Raw genomic sequence first — 22,627 nt, forward strand, 5'->3', positions numbered from 1 at the left:
TAGAACTACACTGCCACTGTTTACTCAAATAATAATAATAATAATAATAATAATAATAATAATAATAATAATAATAATAATAATAATAATAATAATAATAATAATAACAACAATAATAAAAACATTCGCAGAGACATCCGAAAGGCGAAGCACCGATCGCGACAGCAAATTAGTGGATAGCTGTACGAATTAACGATAGTAGAATAATCGGCCTTATAAACTATAAACATTCTCTTACCAACTAAATTAACAGTGATAGAATATGTAAGCTGGACTCAACGAGGACGCAGAAAGAAACACACACAGAGACAGCGCTGCCTTTTTGTGTCTGCTTCTTTCTACGTCCGTATTCAGTCACGCTTACACATTCTATCATGCATTCAAACCAACTAGCCCGACAACGTGTTTTAACTAAGTTAACCAGCACGGTGTCACGCGCGCACAAGTAAACGTGAATGCACATCGCTCGATGACAGCGGGAACTGTCTGTGAAAACGCTGGAGTTAGGAATCGTGGCAGCAGCCACGAGCCTATTAAGCTTTGTGCATCTGTCGCTTCAACGCCGTGAACGAAACGTCGAAAGCGCAGCGCGTACGAAGCTACCGGCACTACTCGTACTCTGCAGACATAGCAAACCTCTTTCTTGAATAAAGTTTATTCTCTCTCTCTCTCTCTCTTTGAAGATAAGGCCCGCGCGGGCGCGCACTTTGGCCCCATCGCAGGTCGCTTTCAGGACACACGAGTGCCGGCAACGCGTCCGTACGGCGTCCGCCAAAGGCGCCTACTACGGCGTCCGCGATACGCGTGGCCAACGCCGTAGTAGACTCCGCGGTTGTCTCCACTCTGTACGGAGCAGCGGGCGAGGAGGGCACCGAGGCACCCTAGCAGCCGCCGGAGCAGAACGCCCCGCCTCCCTAGCCTGACCTCCCCTGCTTCGCGCGCCTCTGGAGAAGGCATGCATCTGGGCGGCGTTCCTCACTCGCGCACGCGAGATTCAACCGCGTTCGCCGACTCAACCTCACACGCTTTCACTCATACGGAACCTCACGGCGACAGCGACGCCGACGACGTAGGCAGAAATGCACCTGGAGTGTCCGTATAATTGATGTCGCAATAAAAAGTGTCTAATTGAATTCTGGGGTTTTACGCGCTAAAGTCATCACCTGATTATGAGGCACGATGTAGGTGGACTCCGGATTAACTTTGACCGCCTAGTGTTCTTAGACTTGCGTCTAAATCTAAGTACACGAGCGTTTTCATTTTTCACTTTCATCCAACCCGCGACCTCGATCTAAGCAGCGTAAGGTCATAACCACTTGGCTAAGCGCAAAAACACTAACACCTAATCGATAGAAAGTTAGGAACTGTTTAATCGGAACTTTTGCAAAGCGCTCTACAACTTTCTAACTGGAGTTTTTTTTTCTAACTTCGTTGCTTCGCAAGTTGGTTACTTAACCTTGACTAATTATGATATTAAGCAGAATACAACAATAGTGTGATTGACTCCATACAATAGTCAGCAACATCCATTTCGTCGCGTCGTCTTACAGTAGATCGGCATATATTTAAACTCTGGTTAAAATTAGCTGGGACACCCTGTATAACGAAAGTTAAATAATGATTTGTGCAGAATGAAAATAATATTCATGGCTAGCATAGACAAAACTCATCGCGGTAACGGGGGCGCCATTAGCGTAACGTCCTCCGTTCATTTTCAATTCCTGTCGACATTTAGTTGGGACAACCAGTATGTCCGAAGGATCGTTAGTACAAGCATAAACGTCGCAGAAATTATAAAAGAGAAGCGAAATCATTGGCCACCTTCCAAAAAAGCACCTTTCGTCCAACCATATTCCCAAACCGAAGGGGCACCAGCAAACCCAAACATGGCCACCATATACCTAGATGGCACTGAATGCGCAATCTTGCGGAACCTTTTATGTGCGTACGCCGCTGTCGTTTGCATCGTCCGCGTAAACAACGCCGTGAGAGAGCAACTGTCGAAACAGGATGCACAGCTAAAAGAAAAAAAAGGGAATATAAAAGACGGGGACCATGGCCCGGAGAAGAGCATTTCGAACCGGTTGCCCTTTAAGCCTTCGATCCTGCGTGTTGAGGGTGTCCGCGTTGGAAGAGCGCCAGAACTCAAGGGGGCCTTTCGAGCGAGAGAAAGGTCAGACGTCGCTGTCGCCGCTGGTAGGTGCGTTCGGCAAGGAGCGACGGCACGCGACCGCCGAATTCGCCTCCTTCGTGAAGCAGATGCCATGGTATGATCGAAACCGGAACTCTTCAAGCGTGCAACTTGAGAAATTCCCCATAAGTTTGAGAATGGATCTCCAAACACAGCTATTGGAGAAGAGAAGCGTGACGGTTCTGCTGATTGATGAGTCACTTGTGTAAACCAGCGAAACTAACTATATATAAAGTACGATTGCACTAGCATGACGTGATTGTTTTCTTTTTTTGGGTGTTAGTATTTGCCGTGAGGTATATGTAGGGAAAAATCGACAACAAGTGCATCCAATAAATGCATGTAACCACGCACGATACAGATGTGCTATAAAGCACGATTGCACTAGCACGACGTGATTGTTTTCTTTTTTTTTTTTTTGAGTGTGAGGATTTGCCGTGAGGCATATGTAGGGAAAAAATCAGCAACAAGGTCATCAAATAAATGCATGCAACCACGCACGATACTGGTGTACTGCAGCAATGAGTTAGCGCATTTGTTGTCCGTCATAGAACGGATAAATCCACGTGGAACACTACACTTTTTCGCTCTTCCTGATAATTTAGTCCCTAATGTCTCGAGCATCAGGGCAAAGCCACAGAAGGTGATGAATATACACCATAGACACAGGAGACGGACGCTTAGGAAGTTGTCTCGCTTTGATGTTTTCTTTCGGGACGGCGGGTAAACACAAAAAGTTATTTCCGTGTCGAATAAACTTCAGTGCGCAGTTAACGCTTCTCCTGTCGTCTTCTCTTCTGCCTTCGTCTGCCTTGCGCTGTTAAGCCAATCAGGCATTCGTATAAACTCGTCCAAAGTTTCAGTTCTTGTAACTATAAAGCATCACTTCCCTAACGCCGCACCAAGAAAAGGAAACGAAGTACCCTTGGCGACCAGCCTAAAAATTCAGTGCCAGCACCGCCCAAAAAAAATCGCACTGCGCCTGCCCTCTGAGCCCCCGCGCTACAAAACCGTATTTCTCCTTGAGAGGCCAACATTGAAGGAACTTCACCTCCACCGTGAAATCAGGAAGACCAGGAAACGCAATCGGACGCTGCATCTATAAAATTTCTATTTGAGTTGGAAATCGGTGTACTTGAAACTAAGTTCTTAGGTTGTCGCCGACTATATAGATAGTTCTACATGAATAGGAGTCTAACGCTTTTCTTTATTCGTACGGTTTTCTCATTTCGAGCACAAATCGATGCGTTGAGCAATCGTAGTGCGAACAGTGCTGACGTCCAGCGGACTTTACAGTTTACAGAAACTCTCAGTCGGCATTCTACGAGCCTATATACAAGTAACCGAAGACATTGTGTGAAGGCACACCCATTTAGGTATAAAATGAGTCCTAATCAAAGATAAGGTGATCTGAAAGCATACAGTCGAACGCCTATGTAAAGAAGTGCTCGAGGACTCCAACATCGCTCGCTATGCAGATAACTTCCCTGTAATGTTCACGCAGCTCACAATAGAACAGGGATATAATTATTCCTTCTTTATGCAGGTCGTTTAGTTATAGATGCATTCGTTCTATCGAGGCACTCGACTGTATTTGAAAAGGCGCCATTGACTGTCGTCGTTGTCGTTTATATGAACTCTTGGTTGGTTATTATGAACATTAACCTTATTACTGTTGTCAACGTTCTGTCCTCTTCAGTTTCTCTCGTGTGTGTTGCTTTGTTTTTGTTTTTGTTTTTTATCGCCGTCCTGCTTGGCGTGTTCGTTGACTAAGTGGGAGGTGGCCGGAAGAGTATAGGATCACGATGAAGGATCATTCCTGTATTTTTTGTTCGTACTTTTCGTTTCTACTTATGGGCGGTATTGTGAGAGTGCGAGTAGCATCTTAGTGACGTCTGGTCTTTGCACATCGACATAAACAACCGCACAAGCTATACGCGAGCAGAATAAGCTTGTACGGACGTCGATACAAAGTGATTCTACGCAGTCCCCGGTTGTTTACTCCGATCATCCATTTCGTGCAACGCTCAACGAGTCTCGTCCATTGGCCGTGGCCTTGGGAAGGCTCACGATTCCTGCAGCGAGTGGGATGGAGGCTGGTCCTGTACAGCTAACGCGGCGGCAGCTACGTGGAACCGAGAATGAAGACAGGAAACGGGCGTCTTGCCGCCAATTTGGCCACGCGGATCGACCGAACGAGAGCATCGACGATCCCGGCCGAAGAACGGAAAAGATTTGATTCGGAACTCGTTGCTGTCTGCCTGATCGAAAACCGTTCATCGTCGTCAGCCGGCGATGCGGCGCCCGCGCGGAACTCTCCCCTCCCCCCAACCTCTCCGCCGAGCCAAATGGTACAGATCGAAGGTGAAGGGGAGGAAGGGGGAAGGGGGAGAGAAGGAGGCGGGTGTTTACTAACGAGAGTAGATGGGAGGGCGTGAAGCATCGATGGGTCGGGTGCCGTTGGCCGCATATATTGGGAAAGCTGCGAAACAGGGGCGCCGCGAAGACGTGACGTCTGCGCGCCACCACTTTCGTCGTAACATACGAAGCAAATGACCGCCGCGGCGGCGTTTGTTGTGCGCTAATGAGCTTGCGGCAGCAATTAGCCCGATTGCGACGGATTCTGCTGGGGCCACGTCGAAGAGGGAGTTTATCACCTTGGGACAGCTTTTCGAAAGTTTTGTGCCCAAGGTTATCGCTCAGAGTGGCTCGTATGTCGAATTAGAAATTGGAAGATGCAGTAACGCCACTCTTCTGCTCTGATTGCGTACACCCTGAAGTGCACCCTGCGTGTACCTTGTTTGATTACATGCGGTTCATTTGAACTTGTTGTTGTTGTTGTTGTTGTTGTTGTTGTTGTTGCTGGCTACGTCGCTTCAGACGTATCGCATTATGCAAGTAAACACATATTGCATTAAATATCACCGTACTACCTGCTTATGTCCCTCTTTCTTCCTGTTTACTTTCTTTCTTTCTTTGAAGGGATGTTGGTCTCTCGGATCGACGCAAACCTGTGCCAAGGTGTGTTCCTCTCGCACGCTTCTCCTTGTTTTCTGATTATTCTGTCATGCACGCCACACTGCATTGAATTTAGTTCTCATTTACGGCTCATCATTTCCATCTCGTTATTTTTCAATCTTAATCTTTTTCGAGAGCTCAGTGGGCAACTGATGCAGTATACGTGTCGGACTGGCTACGCCTGTTGCAGAGAACGCTGACGAACGCCAAGCTGCACCGATTCCATGGTATAGACAAGTTTGTTGGGCGCCGTAAGTGCGTTCCAGGCCAATCGGCGATGTACTGCCCCATAGACTTGCAAGTGCATTGCTATAACGGTTTAAGTAGCGGTGCCGGCTCTCGTTATGTCTTTGGGAACTCCACGTAATGATCTTCCGGTAGCCGTACGACAAAATCGCAATGAGTTAGTGCCGTTAAAATAGAAGGAAACTTATTCCTCACACTTGTAGGTTTTTTCATACCAATATTTGGTATACAATTACCATATTTGGTATATACCCCGAGAGTCAGAACTACTAAAGGACATTAAATGTCATCATACAATTAGCCATTATACTTAAATTGCATTCTTATTAATTATTCGTTATCTTACCAAAGCACTTGTAAATCTATTCATGTGCGACACATGCCACAGCGATGAGATGCTCGCACATATTAACGCGATAGCGTTAAGGAGCTCGTGTCGCAGAAAAGCCGGTGTCGTCGGCGTCGGTGTCGGCGTCCGCGGCGTTGGCCGTGAGCGATAAATCATGGCAGGCACTTCATAAATAAAAAGCAACTTCCAAGATGGGCTGGGTGGGAATCGAACCAGGGTCTCCGGAGTGTGAGACGGAGTCGTTACCACTGAGCCACGAGTTTTTTTTTTTCTTTATTTCCAATGTGACAACACAAAATAGAGAAACCAACACAAAAATGTTAAATGCGCCAACCAGTAGCTTGTTGACGCGACATTGCTAAAAATGTTTTAATGACACTAGGTCATTAAGTACAGGATACCATGTTGGCTGTTCGTCCTGGGACTGGTACACATCTCGGATATAGGCAATGCTTTCAATGAAGTTTTCTCTTACCGATCTTACAATAGGATCTGCATGTCTGACAGCCATTCTTGTTTTCCACATGCTATGCATGCTTAATACCATGAACATGTCATAGGGCACACCCCCGTCATTGTTAACCGCAAGAAAGTTAATTCCATATGGTGTGAGGGGCAAATCTTTTTTCAGCGTTCTCTGGAGGACATCCCAATGAAAAATTGAATCTAAACAGTCTAGGAATATATGTGTTACTGTTTCTGGCTTGCGGCATAAAATGCAATCAACTGACCCGGGAAGAAAAAAGCCCTTTTCCTGCAGCCAGGGTTTGACTGGGAGCGTGCCACTATGGAGTTGAAAAAAGAAAGTTTTCACAGACGACCGAACCGGCATTTTTTTAACTCTCTTTAAAACATCCTTACCCGGACCGACAGAAAAAATGGCTCGATATAAAGGTACTGGAAGCATCACGTCACGGAGATCTTTGTACAATTGTTTCTTTGATACTATAATGAGATAATCAAAAGAGAAACGTACTCGAAGAATCTTGAAGGCACTTACAACTTCGCGTAGATACCCGCACAAGCCGTTTCCAGTAACGCCACACGATGACACAATAAACTCGGGGAGAACATTCTGCAGTCTCACTTGAAGCACTGCTCGTAAAAATGGGTCATGCTGGTCCCGCAAGAAAATAAACCTTGAGACAATCTGCCTCAGAAAAAGATGAGCTAAGCCAAGCCCTCCTGCTTTCAGTGAGTGAAATAAGTTGAGACGACTTGTGCGTTCCCATGTTGAATTCCATACAAACGATGCAAGAATTCTATGGAATTTCTGCGCACTAGTTCGTGACATAGCGAGCACCTGCAACACATACCAAATTCGCGCAACAAGGAACGTATTGCAAATAGTTGACCTGGTAAATATGGATAAATTTTTCCCGCCCCATTTCGTAGTTTCCTGGCGCATTCTCTCAGCTTCTTCTCTCCAGTATTCTGTAGGCTCATCATACCAGTTTAAAGGTGCTCCTAGGTATTTTGTAGGAGAGACTGTCCACTGTAAATTTTCAAAGACATTGGGCTTCTCATCCCAGCTGCCATGCCAAAAACCGGCGCACTTCTCCCAGTTAACAGCGCTTCCAGACATATTGCAATACGTTCGAGCTTGTTTAACAGTTTCACGGACACTTTCTTTATCCCCACAAAAGACGGCTACATCATCCGCATACGAGAGAATTTTGACTTCACTGCCCATTAAACGGAAACCGCGTATTTTCTCATTGTGTATAACTTTTAAGCAAAAAGGCTCCAAGTAAATTGCGAAGAGAAGTGACGAAGCTGGGCATCCTTGTTTTATGCTTCTACATAAGTTAATATTTTCAGAGAGTTGTTTATTCACTAATAAGTTAGTGCTACACCCTTCGTAAGACAGTTTTAAGCCTTCTAATATAATGTTTCCAACATTCACGTGCTCTAGAATAGAAAAGAGCACACTGTGCACAACACGGTCGAAGGCCTTCTCCATGTCTAGTTGCATCATAGCAACTCTTCCTTCCCAGGCATCGCAACACTCCAGAATACTTCTTGCCACATGTATGTTATTAAGTATTGAGCGGCCTCTTATGCCACAAGTTTGGTGTGGGCCTACTATTGATGTCATCACTGATTGCAACCTTCTTGCTAACACCTTCATGAATATCTTATAATCTACATTGGATAAAGTTATGGGGCGATACGACCGTACTGAGAGCAGCTTTACAGGGTCATCGCATTTCGGGATCAGCACTGTATGTGTTTTTCGGAAAGAAGGCGGCATGTATTTTACTTTATAAGCCTCGGCTAGAATACGGTGTAAAATGACTGCTAGTTCATGCTTAAATGCCTTGTAGAAAGCTGCGCCTAGGCCATCAGGTCCGGGCGCCTTTCCAGGTTTGAGTTCATCAATTGCGGTTTCGATCTCATTCAACGTAATCGGTTCCTCGAGGACTGTCTTGACGTCATCATCTAGCCTCGGCATTAAAGGCAAGTATTCGCTATCAAAGCCAGCTTCTACCGCTCCTTGGCAGCTTAACAACTCTCTGTAGTGTTCGAAGAAGGCACGCTGTATTGTATTACTATCGCTACTACGCACGTTGCCGTATTCAATTTCTTTTATTTCATTTTGCGATGCGTATCTTTTCTCTTCGCCCAAAGCGCGCCTTGTGGGCGTTTCCCCGAGCCACAAATGCTCTGATCGCGCACGTATCACTGACCCCCTATATCTCTTGACATCAATGATTTCAAGCTCATTTTTTATATTCCTTATCTCTGTTGACAAATCTTCTGGCTGTGGGCATTTTATCGACAACAATACGTTAAGCTTACTTCGCAATTCATTTTCTTTTCTTTTTTCATTGTAGCGTAACACAGAGGCTCTTTCAATGGCTGTTATTTTAAATTCCTGTTTAAACTCTTCCCACATCGCTATAAACCCCGCGGATTCACTAGCAAGCATCTCTCGTATACGTTCTTTTAAAAACGCGAGAAAGGTGGCGTCGTCCAGAAGTTTGACGTTGAATTTCCATAAGCACCAATTAAAAGGGCAGTTTTCTTTTCTCTTGCCGAGCGAGAACATTACAAGACTGTGGTCGCTGAAGGATACGTGCCTCACGTCATAGCTTCTACACAACGGAACCAGTCTCGCTGATATATAAGCTCGAGCTAATCTCGCGTGACTGCCCCGTTGGAAATGCGTGAACAGAGTCTGCTTTCCACTGCAAAACACCCTACCAACATCTTCCAATTCACGCTCTCGGGTTGCTGCGAGCAAGAAACCTGCACTTTGATCGCGTACAAGCAAGTTGTTATTCCGGTCGTCAGAAAAACAAACACAATTGAAGTCTCCCAGCAAGATAATATAACGCTCAGATTTCAAATAGACATCAAGTTTTCCAAAAAAGTCACGGCGTTCTCTTTCATTATTTGGGGCGTATATGCAAATTACCCGCCATTCCGAATCCCAGAGCGAAAAGTCACACACAATCATTCGACCTTCATCACAAACAAATACAGAATGCGGTACAATTTCTAAAGATTTCCGCAAAAACAAAACACACCCACCGGAACTGCCGACAGCATGGGAAACGCACGCACTGTACCGCGCTCTAAATGTTTGAACCATTCGGTCGGTGCGCTCTTCACTTTCAATTTTTGTTTCCTGTAGAGCGACTATGTCTAAATCATTTTCTTGCAGTAACCGGCTGACCTGGTACTGCCGCCTTTTCGCGCCCAGGCCTCGGACATTGAGCGTACCAATGCGTAGCGCTATTGCAGATTTTGAAGCCATCTCCTTTTTTTTTTTTTTTTTTTTTTAGAAGAAGAAAAACAAGCATACTAGTTCAAGTGAACCCATACATCCTGCCATTTCTCAGAACGCGCACAATTCTTTCCTAGGCAAAAGCGACCGAACTTTACAGTTGTACTCTGCAGCCCGTCCCTCACCTCGCATACAGGCATTGCTGGGCGACGCCCTCGTTATTACGGGGGCGCCTTCGGTACCGTCGGAATGGAATCCGGCGGAATGTGAGGCTTTGGCTTGAAAGAAGGACGGCGGTACGAACTTTCTTTCCTGGGCGGCTCCTGTGCCTTCCCGCTGCCCCCTTCGTCACCTTCGGAAACTTGCGTGTGTGGGCGTTTCGCAGACGAGCTGCTCGCGACGTCCATGTCTTCTTGGTCGCTACTCGGCGAGGCTTGAGTGGTATCAGAGACGTCTTTGACGGAACACGTTGGCGAAGCGGTAAGCTGTCGTTCAGGTGCCACGTCACTGTGGTCGCTTCCAACACTTTTCGCAAGTTCCTTCTCGGACGTTTCAACAGCTGCCGACGTAGGTTGTCTGTCCTTGATTCCCGCAGCCTCCGCCGCGTCCGCCTCGTCCATGATGTGCTCGGTGGGGTCCTCCCGGCTCCTTTGGCTTGCTACGCTTGCGTAGGTTTTAGCGCACTGGCTATCGTAATGTCCGAACCGCCGACAGAGCTTGCACCGTGGGACGCGGCAGTCTCGGCGAATGTGCCCTGTTCGCTGACACCGCAGGCAAAGCGGCGGTCTCCCCGGTACCACCACAAGGGCCGTAATGCCAGACACTCGTAGCTGGTGTGGCAGGTCATCCAAAGTCACGCCACCCTTGAGCTGCAGATTAACCGTCCGTGTCGAGGAGCCCTTATCGCCGAGTCCTGGTACACGCCATTGCTCTCTGCAAACGTCCGTCACTTTTCCGTACGGTGCAAGAGCAGCGCGCACGTCTTCATCTTGTATGTGGTAAAGCAGCCAATAGAGCCTTAGGCGGACAGTATGGGTGCTCGGATCTATCACGAGGCAGCGGTGATTCTTCACAGTCACATCAGTTACGGCGAGCAACTTCTTCATTCCTTCCGCAGTCTTGAAGGTGACCGCCCACACGTGATTCATCTGAAACGCCCCCAAGGCAACTACCTCGGGGAGCAGTTTCAGACGATCCAATGTATCTCGGAAGTCCTCAGCTCGAAACGGCCTGGCTTTAACGCTGCCGTGAAGAAAAACAGTATTTAAAACAGACGAACCTGATGGCAGTTGTGGCAAAATAACGTCATATTCCGTAGAATCCTGTGCATCTGTCCTGTTACCGCGGCCCTGCTGGGCCGCATTCGCCGCTCCAAGGGAGCTCGACATTTCACGACCGTACACTACGGTGGCCGGAAGTGGCACTCTACTGAGCCACGAGTTCGATGCTTCAAAGCGGTACAAAAGCGCCTCTAGTGAACGCGGTGTTGCCTTAGAAACGAGCTGTTACTAAGGCTCAGGCGTGCGTCGCTTGCTCAGGCGCACATTTCGTTGTCGCGCCGAACGCTGCGTTGCTCGACGCTCACCGCGTCCGATGCGGGGCGCGTAGTCGCTGCGCCGTAGCCCATTGTCTTACACCCCTTGGCGGGTCGACGGGAACGCTGTCGCGTTCCACTCTTGAAGGCGAAGCTTAAGCGTCCTCCAATTTTTATTTGTGTCTGTGCGCGATATAGTGCCCAGAGACAAGTGCTGCGCAGAGTACTGGACCAGTTGGACAGTCGTCCACTATAAGAACTCAAAGCTTTAGGTCTGTGCTCTCAAAGAACATGCGCAATGAAGGCTTTACTCGCGTTATTAAGGTTGCTTCGGTCTACGGGACTTGAACTAAGAACGCCACCCCCTCCTGCTCCATAGCGTACGCGGTTTGTTCGTGCTCGTCTCTCTTTCTCTCTACCTCCTCCTCCACTCTCTTTCTCTTTTTATCCCCCTTAACTCTTCCCCCCATGCAGAGTAACTAACCGGAACTACCTCTGGGTAACCTCCCTGCCTTTCTATGCATCCTTTTCTCTCTTTCCACCTCGTCTCTCTCTCTCTCTCTACCTCCTCCTCCACTCTCTCTCTGTCTTTATCCCCCTTAACTCTTCCCCCCGTGCAGAGTAGTTAACCGGAACTACCTCTGGGTAACCTTCCTGCCTTTATATGCATCCTTTTCTCTCTTTCATTTATAATTTCTCTCTCTCTCTCTCTCTTTTCTCTCTCTCACACACACGCACTATTGCGGGTCATATTCGGTTTGTGAATTTCTAGCGGATGTCTTAGCTATAACTAAATTTCATTAATGGTTTACTGAGTATAGTGTCTTGTCTCTCGATGGCTGTAATCGCATGGTTTCTCTGTATTTTCATGTTGTTCTTTGTTGAATTTTCATATACTTTCTTGTCGCCATGTTTAATTTCTGCTTTTCATGTATGTAGTATAAAATGCGAAGCTTGCGTGTGGAGGCACATACCCATAGTCAAGCCTTTGGAGACACTTTTTTTGTTTGCGTTAACGTAGTGTGAAGCGAAATCAATTTTATTTTATTGGTGGACGCGAGCCCTATCTTTGGCGACCTTGCACGGAGGTGGTGGGAGGGAGCATAGGTTGGCTTGTCCCCTTGTTGACTTTCCCACGATGCTGGTAACGGTGTAGCGAGGAAGTCTCTAAACTTAGCGGATTTATACTCACTTTATTTATCGGCAAATTTGTCTTTCTAAAATTTTAACAACCTTTTAGTAACTTTGTTGTGACGTGAACAGACAGTAAATTACCGCGGTCAAATTTATCAGGTAGCTTTGAGCAAGTTAAATGTCTCGCCGCGATGTTATCTCGTGCAGGGAGAATATTTTCCCGTAAATTTGTCAGCATTCCAGAAGGAATCGCGAAGAGCTTATTACTAAGCCACATGGGTGGCGTCAGAACTGCTTTTGCGAGCATAAGTGCCATCTTGATATATGACTCCGTTTGACGAAATCGAGGGTTATCCTATTTTCCTTTTCGTATTCCGACTGTTGACTGGCCACCGCAAGAGCTCACTGAAAGGTGTAGTTTAAGGAACAACGAGGAAGACGTCGCGTAAAAAAGAAGAAAATTCAACCTAAGAAAGACAGATTTGCGTAGAAATCATCATCCCCACCTTATCCTTAGCGTATCAGGCCGCGACCACGTGACTTGGTTCGAAAACAGGTTACCAGCATTGCTCCACCGCCAATGCGCACGTCGCCACAACACGCGAAGCAAGGAACCCCGAAAGTCCCGTATAGGACCACCGAATAGCTTTCCCGCTGTTGTTATCAGTAAAATCTTTGTTTAGCAACGGTAGACACGAGTTAAGGCTAGCCTGGCAAACGTACGACGCTCCGCGATTAAAACGCAATTGAGCCGCGCAACCACGGGCGCGGAATCAAATCCCAGCCGTGGTGGTAGCATTTCGATGGAGGCAAAATGCAACAACGCCCGCGTACGGTGCATTGGGTGCACGTTAAAAGCCCCAGGTAGTGAAAAATTAATACGGAGCCCCTTCCCCCACCCCCCCAATTCGGCATGCCTCATACGTACTGTCAGTTTGGCACGTAAATCCCTTTTTCTTTTTTTGAAATCATGAGCCACAATGCAGGAGGGGGGGGGGGGGAGTTCTGCAAGTGTTCAAGTGTCCACCTAGTGGACATGTCCATTTCCTCCGCTGCTGGCGTTCTGATTGGCTGAGCTTCGGTACGCGTCATAATGAGACAGATGCCCCAGCTAATCAGCACTTAAACAGCAGACAAAATGAACATGTCCACTGGTTGGACACTTACAGAATAGACCGCCAGCTCGGTGTCCCCACGAACCTACACATATTACATCGGATACACCCCACAGCTTACAGGGACGAATGCCCATGGTGTGGGGCCACACCAACCCTATACCACATTACGTGGGAGTGCACACTACACAACATAGAACACCCAGACACGAACACAACGAGGGAGCAATGGGAGGCACTGCTGTCCAGCTCGGCTCTCGACGACCAGCTCAAGCTGATAAAGAGAGCTGAGACGATGGCAAGAGCCAGCGGACCCCTGGACTAAGGGCCCCGACCATTAGCGGTTTTTCTGATTATTCTTTTAATAAAGTTTATCTATCTATCTATGTCCACCGGTGGTGCAAAAAACGCCGTCCGCCATGCGTACCAGTTATCGTGTTCGAGTTGCTCAGCACTGTACACACGTGCACTCTATGCGCTCTGACCGCCGTACGGACAAGAAGAGTGGTGTTCGTGTTCGCTGCTAGCAGATCGGCACTCCGTCTTCCTGGAAACGTGGAAGCTTCTGTCTGTAAACAAACGGGACCTAACGTGACATTTCATTGTGATCGAAATAAGATGGACATTCTAGGCAGATTTCTGCCATCGCCGTCGCCCTGAGGTTTCGTATAAAGTCCAAGGGCGATAAAGGGTGTGCTGTATGTGATAGTGAAAGCGTATGAGAGTGAGCCGGCAATCGTAGATCAGCCTTCCGAATACAAGCGAGGGAAGCGGGGAGGAAGCACGCTGTCTTCCGTTGCGCGCAAGGATCCGGGGGGAGCATTGGAAGTTAAGGGAGGGGCGGGGGGGGCGTTCTACTTCGGGCGGCCCGGGCCACTGTATCTTGAAAGCCATCTGCGACAGGGGCACAGTCTCACCGTGCGCTGTGTTTTCACAGCTGAGTTCTCGTTGATGCGAGACGTAGCACGGAGGTCAATTCACTCGCAGCTCCTGCTGCCGCGCTTCCTCCCTCCAAAGTTTTGACAGAGAATTCTCGCGGTCATTGAGTGAGAAGTGCTCATGTTTGCTTGTGCGCACGTGACACCATGCTTCTTAATTGAGTTAATATGTCTATGTTTACAAGTTTATACGGCCGATAAAACTATCATATTCTTACTTCGTATAGCTCGCTGTCCACTAATTTGCTATCACAATTTATGCTTCTCCTTCCGGGCGGAGCTGCAACTTTTTTTTATCGACTTGATGTGATTTTAAGCTACGCCCGTAACATTCCTTATAGAAGATAATTCCTGCTGAAAGAGGCGGCTAGTATTATAGATCTATTACGCGGTCTAGTTCGGTCGCGGATGCCGATATAGAAGATTCCAAGAAAAACGGAGGAGATAACGGAGGTATTAACGAAAAAGCTTCTTATATCGTGGAGCTCAACTCTCTTATACTTTTACAACCAATCTTCCATCGTGGCCCTACTAAACTGTGCCGAAATCCTCTTTTCGAAGAAAGCGTCTCATCTGAACAAAAGAAGAAAATGGAGAGAACCGCGCGAAGGCACGGTTTCGGCTTTTTGCAAGCAATATCCCAGTTTCGGTTCGATCCATTCTCGGTATGGCGTTCGCACACCACTGCCGCTTACGTTAAAGTGGAGTACTCAGTAAAATGGATGGTCGGTCTCTACCGAGGTCTGCCCTAGCTCTGAGCGCACTGAGTATGCGGAAATATTAATACATCTGATTCACCTTTTTTCGCCTCCTTTATTTTTTTGTCTGCGTGATCGAGAAAGATAAAAAAAGTCGCAGCATCACCCAGAAGGCGAAGCATCGATCTTTATAGCAAATTAGTGGACAGCTCGCTAGCTATACGAAGTAAGGATATTAGTTTTATCGGCCATATAAATTTGTAAACTCAGGTATCCTAACTAAATTAATAAGCGTGGTGTCATGCGAGCTCAAGCGAACATGAAGACATCTCACTCGATGATGACGGAAACTCGCTGTCAAAACGCTGCAGTAAGGAAATGCGGCAGCTGCAGCAAGCGAATTGACCTTCGTGCAGCCGCTCACATCAGCGCGAAGTAATTCGCAAAACACAGCGCAGCGTGGACTCTGTCGCCGTCGCAGATGACTTCCAAGATGTAGAGGCCCGGCCAGGCGCGCGCGACCGCCCGGGCCGCCTGGAGTGGAACGCGCCCCCCTTCCTTCCTCTTCCCCTGAAGCCTTGCGCCCGACGGAAGAAGGCGCGCTTCCTCCACGCTTTCGCCCGTCCCGTGCGCGAGATTAATGTTGAATTCCAATGGCAGATCTAGATCAAGTTTTTCTGCTCTGTACGGAGCAATCCTATTCCAATGGCAGAATGGGAGCGTGAGCTGTGTGTTCCAATGGCAGATTGGGACCAGCCGCTGATCCGGGATTGCTCCGTGGAGCAAAAATATTTGCTCCGCCGAAATCGGCAGATTTGACCGGAAGTCCTCGTGACGTATTTCCTTCACCCGCCTCTGCTTCCTGTCACGGTCGCCTGTTTCCGGTCGCGGGCAGCTATGAACGACAAGGGAAACGCGGACGCCGCTTCGCGCCGTGCGATTTTGTTCGCGCTCCTAGATAGCTCCTACTCAGACAGTACGATTTCCAAGTCGAGTGATGATTCTTCTGACACGGACAGTGAAATGGGGTGGTGGGTTGCCCTTCCAAGCGCTTCTTCTTCTCTCTATTCTAGCGCCCTCTCACTTGACTTTCCTGTACTAAGTGCCCCCGCGGGACGCATGCATTCCCTTCGCAGATATGGTGTGAGCAGATGAGAGCGATCTCAGTCAGAGTGACGTGCTCCGTTCGTGATCCGGCCGAGCGCTCGCGATCTACCATTGGAATTCAACATAAGCCGCGATCGCCGGCTCGCCCTCGCACGCTTTCACTCGCACATACAGCATATGGCGCGCGGCGACAATTTTATCGCCCTTGGGCTTTATACGGAACCTCACGGCGACGGCGTCGCCCACGGCAGAAATGCGCCTGGAGTGACCATGTAGTTGCTATCACAATAAAATAAAAAGCATAAACAGTTGTGAGCTGTAGTGAGAGTGTAGGTACAAGCACTACTCCTATAATAATTTTTTTCACTTGTTCCCTTTTCTCCGGAAGTCTTTATCTCTATAGTCTCCGATTCCCTAGTAGGCGAGTATTTCTACGTGGACAAACCTATATACGCTTTTATGTGAACACCTTTCTCCGTCTTATAGACCATTCCATCTTCAAAGAGGGCGCGTTGGTGAGTGAGCTCATGCCACTTTCGTAAGTGCTTTTTGTGCTATGTTAAATCGTATGTATCGACACGCATGACGACAGCGTTCGTAGTATTCAAGCCGTCGCACCGCTGATATGTAATAGCTGCGAACGGAGGGCAGACATACTGTTTTTGCTTCTTGGAATGAGTACGTTCGCAATTGCTATGCTTGCTACAGAATACACCGGTTACCTGCGAAATCACTCTAAAGAGCGTGAGTCTTTTTCATGCAGCGACATCCGTAATGGGCACTTGTCTCTGGGATCACGTCTCGTACCGTCATCGAAGCAAGTCGCACAAATCTTGTCGCACAAAGTGCAGTGGTTCCGCAAAAGAATACCATAGCTAGACACGTTGTGGCACAGCGGCCTGTGCGTGTCTAAATTGGATCACGTGGGCGAGGTGGCATGCGCATGAAGGAATGAAAAAAAAAGAAGAAAAGGAAAGAAAATCTAGGAGGCATATGACGTCAGGCGGCTAGCCTCCGCAAGCCAACCTCCTCTGACGACACCCGTCCTCTTGTTCGGGGTCGACCTGCCCGCTGACTCTTGAGAAATGAGGCCTCCTTTCTTGCCGGACCTTTTCAAGGCACTTCTGGTAGTCTTTAGTGAAGCGCTCGTCAACATCGGCCCTCGCCACCTGCCTCCGGTCTAATTTAACCGACTTCTACACCTGCAATTTTGTTCTAATATCATCATACCACTTTATCTTACGCCGTGATAAAGAAACACTTGCCTCGACTACCACATCCCACAGACAACTCGTATACCAGATCGCATTGGTACATAAGAGGCGCAAGTCCGCGTACAAAGAGGCCACGATGGCTGCGCTACGAGTTGAGGGTGACTCAGTCAGTGCGTGCGACCATGTAACCATGGTCGGCTGCAGAATGGACAGCCACATTCATCCCCTAAAGCACTTCATTCCAATGTTAGGATTCGTTGCCTGTTCTATCGCCCTACGCGGAACCACGGCCTTCGAAGCTTTCTCGATGACGCAAAAAGCGACAGTAATCACAGCTCACATATATCGAATGGGATGCGGAAATAACGCCTAAGCTCGAACGACAAGTCCCAGATCATGCCCTCCGTGATTCAGTAGTGTGCGCCGTCAGATACTGGAGGCGATGCCTGAATAAAATAATACCGGTCAGTCGTGAACCGTGTTGGGATGTGCTAAGTCAGGATGCCAAACGAAAGCGATGCTTCGGGTTGAAGTATTCCGTTGCGCTCCGCCGAATGCATTGGCTCTCGCATCTTTCGAGAGCGGCAGACAGTTGTACCAAACATAAGCGTGCCCACGGTTTCCGTTAGGTGGGCCAAACTATCTTGCAGGGACCTCTGACATCTACTTTGTTTTTCGGTTTCGTGGATATTCAACGGAAAATGAAAAGCCGCCATAGAATATACTGTTTCTTGTTGATTCAATAACCGCTTATCGAAATTGTACATTGTAATGTGCTATGCTGTTATGCAATGTCTATTCCGCCCATGTCTTCTTTTCAGAGACCATCAACCATGCACCATGATGGAAGCTGGTGCAAAGACACGAGGTTAACTTCTAAAGAATAAAGAAAGAAAAAAAGACAGGCAACAGAACCAATAGAAGGCGCTCATGTGGGACATGGAACTAAGGACTGTGCGCTCTCCTTGCACCAGTGAGACAGGGGCCCATGCCACCCCCCCCCCCCCCCCGCCCTGTGGGCCCGACTATAGCGGTAATTGAGGAGCTTAAGAAATATACCGCGCTATACGGTGGGTATACAGCCGAAGTAAAAAAGTTCACGTACCACAGGATCTCAAAACATGTTGAATTTGAGCTGCTTATGACCGCAGCCAGTAACACTTTTCTGCGCTGTGTTGTTCGCGCATGACACTACAGCCTGAAAACTTTAACACTAAGCCAGGGATCCATGCGGCGGAGATATTCAGTCTTTGATCAGGTACCACAGTCTGCTTACAATTCTTGACGGCGACTGTACGTTCGAAGCGGGACGCTGAATTAGTATAATCGCTCTGGCGAAGATGATGATCAATCTTCGTAGGAAACTCTTGCAATGGTACTGAAGGTAAGTAGTCCTGTCTGTCTGTCTGTCTGTCTGTCTGTCTGTCTGTCTGTCCGTCCGTCCGTCCGTCCGTCCGTCCGTCCGTCCGTCCGTCCGTCCGTCCGTCCGTCCGCCTGTCTGTCCGTCCGTCCGTCCGTCCGTCTGTCTGTCTGTCTGTCTGTCTGTCTGTCTGTCTGTCTGTCTGTCTGTCTGTCTGTCTGTCTGTCTGTCTGTCTGTCTGTCTGTCTGTCTGTCTGTCTGTCAATTCTACTGCCTTGATCATATTACATGCTTCTATGTACGGAACGTCCGCGAGCTGGGCGCTCGTCGCAATCTGTCGCAACCGGCTGAATGTCGGGTCACGAAGTTCGGGCGACCCCGGGCCGATACTCGAGTGCGCATCCTGTGATGCGGGCGATTCTGTTACGACACTTGCGCGCATAGTAAACAACCGCTTACGACACTTGCCGAGTGAAAAAACATATCGTCACTGAGCGGCGCTGCGGTCGTCGCAATGACAGAGGCGAAGGCCCTTTTTATGTCCTTCCAAATGGCCCAAGAAATGGTATGCCCGCGCGTCTGAGAATCTCGTTCGATGTAAAAGCCCGCCTATACATAGTGCGCTGCGCCTCTCTTTCCTTCCACGACGAAGGCGCTTTCGCGAGCTCCGAGGATTAGGGAAATTAAATTCCCCATGAGCAGCATTGCAGCGGTTCACGTATCGAAGTGTAAGTCGAGTGGAACGTCGCGAGTAATGGCGTCGAACGAGAAACAATCCCGAATACTGCGCAACGATATTTCCTTGTCCTTTTTATCATTTTTTTCTTTATCGTCGCGTCCCTCCAGCCAAAGGCAGCTTCAAAGCAGCCGTAATTTGCAATTCACTGAACTGCAAGAAAAGAAACCGGTCAAGAACCCCTCTGTAAGTGGAGTGTGAAGCGAGGCAGGGCATACTCTGCAATCAACAAAACGAGCTGATTGTGGACCCACCGTGGTGGCGTATGTAGTGGCTTTTACGTTGCGCTGCTAAGCTCGAGGGTGCGGGTTCGAATCCCGGCCGCGACACCCAGATTTCGATGTAGGCGAAACGCAGATGTCAAAAAAAAAAGATACAGAAAAAACGCAGGCGTGTACTTCGGTGCGTTGGCTGCACGTTAAAGAACCCCAGGTGGTCAAAATTATTCCGGAGTCTCCTAACACTATGGTGTGCCTGATATGATATGGCGGTTTTAGCATGCACGTAAAGCCCCAGAATTAAATTTTGAAGTTATTTATGAGTACGCGCACGCGCGCTAGCATGTTTCTTTTTTAGCAAACTAAAGAACAGCGATGACGAAGCAGAAACAGGAAGGAAAAGGACACTTTCCTTCGCCTGAGCAGGCCGGCCAGTGTAGGGAGAAAGTACTGAGCACCTACTGAGTGATGAAGTGAAGAATGCATTGTATAGAACCAAGTAACCACCAGGAGTGTTGACGGTGCAAAGCCACCGATACCCACTGCCTTGCAGCTCGAGGCGACAGAGTCAACAGCCAGGCTTCCTGAGCACGAGGGCACAAGGCACTGTTCTTGTACAATTTATATTGCTGCACAATCTTCTGTGCGACTCTGTGACACTCCACGTGGCCCTCTAAAACTCTCTAGGAATAAACTCGCTTGACTATAGCGCGTGGTGCGTTGTCGAGAGTGATGCTAAGACTGAACAGACACGCCATGCTAAACACACACTGCAAACTGCTGTTGCGTAAGTAGCCGTTAATATTTTACGAGCATCGGTGCTTTTGAGCGTGCAGTTGTTTTCGGAGGACGCATTCACTTAGTTTTTGAGGGCAGATTTATCGAAGTGTCTTCAACGAAACTGTGAATCAGTGAAAGTAAAACCTCGCAGCTTCTTCTGAAATCGTCAGTCTGTTATTTAAGACCTCTCACATCTATTATCTATTAGATAAAGATCTTTATAATATGAACGGCCTTGATGCAAGAGTGTTTTGTCGTGGTTTGACTTCCCTGATACAACGGTACACCATACAGTAAGCGCGAAGAAGGCGTATTTGTATATCATCGTGAAACTTTATCGAATTCACCTTGTGCAGGTTTCCACTCCTTATCGTTCAAAACGGGCACTATTAGTGGATTCATCGTTGCTGCCGTAGTACTGAGATCTCAGACATGTCGGGTCTGTTATACTATCGCATAAAAGTCAGTTCACATATATGCCAAGCTGATATACCCATCTCGTATATGTCAACACCGGATCGCTTACTTAAACTACCCAAAAGAGTGGCCGAAATCTATGATGAAGTCACGTCCTCAGGGGCAAAAACATTTAATAACATTATATTAACGGCGTCATATTCAAATGCCACACCAAAAGGTTTCCTTCGCCGCAAACCGCTATCCGAAAGCTAACTCTCGAGCGTTCCCTTTATGGGTAATAAATAAAACTCCTACTGAGAACGCAATCAACCGAGAAAAACGCTCCTTACTCTTTACGAGCCGCTTTCTCAAGAGCACGTAAATTTGTCCCTCGGGGTGACAATTGCATCAGCGGGCTCTTCACCCTCATACCCCCCCCCCCCCCTGCCCGTCACCGTAGCCCCTAAACATCCAAGTAAAAACCATTTACCCCAAATGCCATTTCGTAAAGAACAGGCCCTCTCCACGACAAACTGCGTGACCTGCACCACCAAATGTGGCGCTTTACGTCCGAAAAAAAAAACGAAAGTTTGAAACAACTGAATTGAAGACTTGCAGTATATATAAGGGCGCGGAAGTCGGTTATGAACGCCCACACATCATCGTGTAAATTTCTTACTTACGTTGTTTCGCTGCTCCGTTGTCACCGCTGCCACAACTTAGTAAAAGCGCACTGCTGATGTCGGAGTATAGTTGTGGGAGACCGGAGCCGTAGATTTACACGCAGGCCACCAAAGAAAGTGGAAAAGAAAAATGTAAGCCAGGCAGCAGGAAAGACAGTGACGGCAGACGGAGGTCACCGGGAATCGTCTGCTGCGGAAGCCAGTCGACGAAATATCTTGCAGAGCACGTCAGCAGAACCCGTACACAGACACGCACACACACACCAATAAAGCAGCCATCCCAGTAGCACCACCGCAGCTCGAAACCACGTCCACCAACAACAGTAGCTAAGGGAGAAAACAAAGAAGAAGAAGAGGAATAAGACGTTGGAAGGCGATGACGGGGCTATCGGCCTTCTTTCTCTCTTCCCCGCCCTTATGGCCACTTCTCAAGGCACAAAGACACCAGCGAACACGCGGGCACCATACATCCTCTTCGTCGGTCGCCTCCTTTACCCCCACCACTATACTTCTAATCGCCGGCGCGCCTTTGGCCCGGACGGTCCCGACCGAGTTATAAGATCTCCGGAGGGGGGTAGGGCCCCTCAGTTCCAATCTCCTCTCTATCACCGTTCAGTCGGAGACGCTCCTTACGACTCGCGCGCGTGCGCACACAAACACACACGAAAACATACACCACCGAACCCCGCGTGGCGCAGCGGAGCAGCACTGACTCGGGCGAGCTCCCGCGTTTAAGAGCGCCGGGCTCGGGCACTCTTACGGATAGCCGAGTGAAAGGGACGAAAGAACGCTGCGTGTCTCCGTCGGGGACTGCTCCCTCGCGAGCAACTTGCGCTCGTATCGTGTGATCTACGGGATTCGTGACTTTCGCTATATGCCACTGCTACCTCATTCGTTCTTTCTTCGTCCTTACTTTTTTCTTTTTCCCCTTTTATTTTTGCACCGTGACACGCAGTCCCGCCGAGAAATAAAGGCGACGACGGAAGAAAGGAAGAAAGAAAGAATGAATGAATGAACGAAAGGAAGAGGGGGAACCGAGAAAGCGAGTGATGGGCCCTATTTTTCACCTCCCAGTTGCTTCTCTCGGTGACAGCGCGTCGCGCCGCCCGGCAAGTCACGTAAGCAACGGCGACGACTCTGGTCTTCAACGCATCGCGCGGTGAAAGCTTTCTTC

At 48.3% G+C, this 22,627-nt stretch overlaps 1 protein-coding gene across 1 annotated transcript in view; it reads right to left on the minus strand.

Annotated features, from left to right (window-relative positions):
• LOC142579657 (vesicular glutamate transporter 3-like) overlaps positions 1–21,787 on the minus strand; it is a 213,767-nt gene extending 191,980 nt beyond the window's left edge. The window contains exon 1 of the mRNA XM_075690069.1: positions 21,454–21,787. The gene's annotated coding sequence lies outside the window, so the exon portion shown is untranslated. The remainder of the gene's footprint in view (positions 1–21,453) is intronic.
• Positions 21,788–22,627: the final 840 nt, after the last annotated feature.

Source organism: Dermacentor variabilis, chromosome 4 (genome assembly GCF_050947875.1).
Source record: "Dermacentor variabilis isolate Ectoservices chromosome 4, ASM5094787v1, whole genome shotgun sequence".
In the NCBI taxonomy this organism is placed as follows: Eukaryota; Metazoa; Arthropoda; class Arachnida; order Ixodida; family Ixodidae; genus Dermacentor; species Dermacentor variabilis.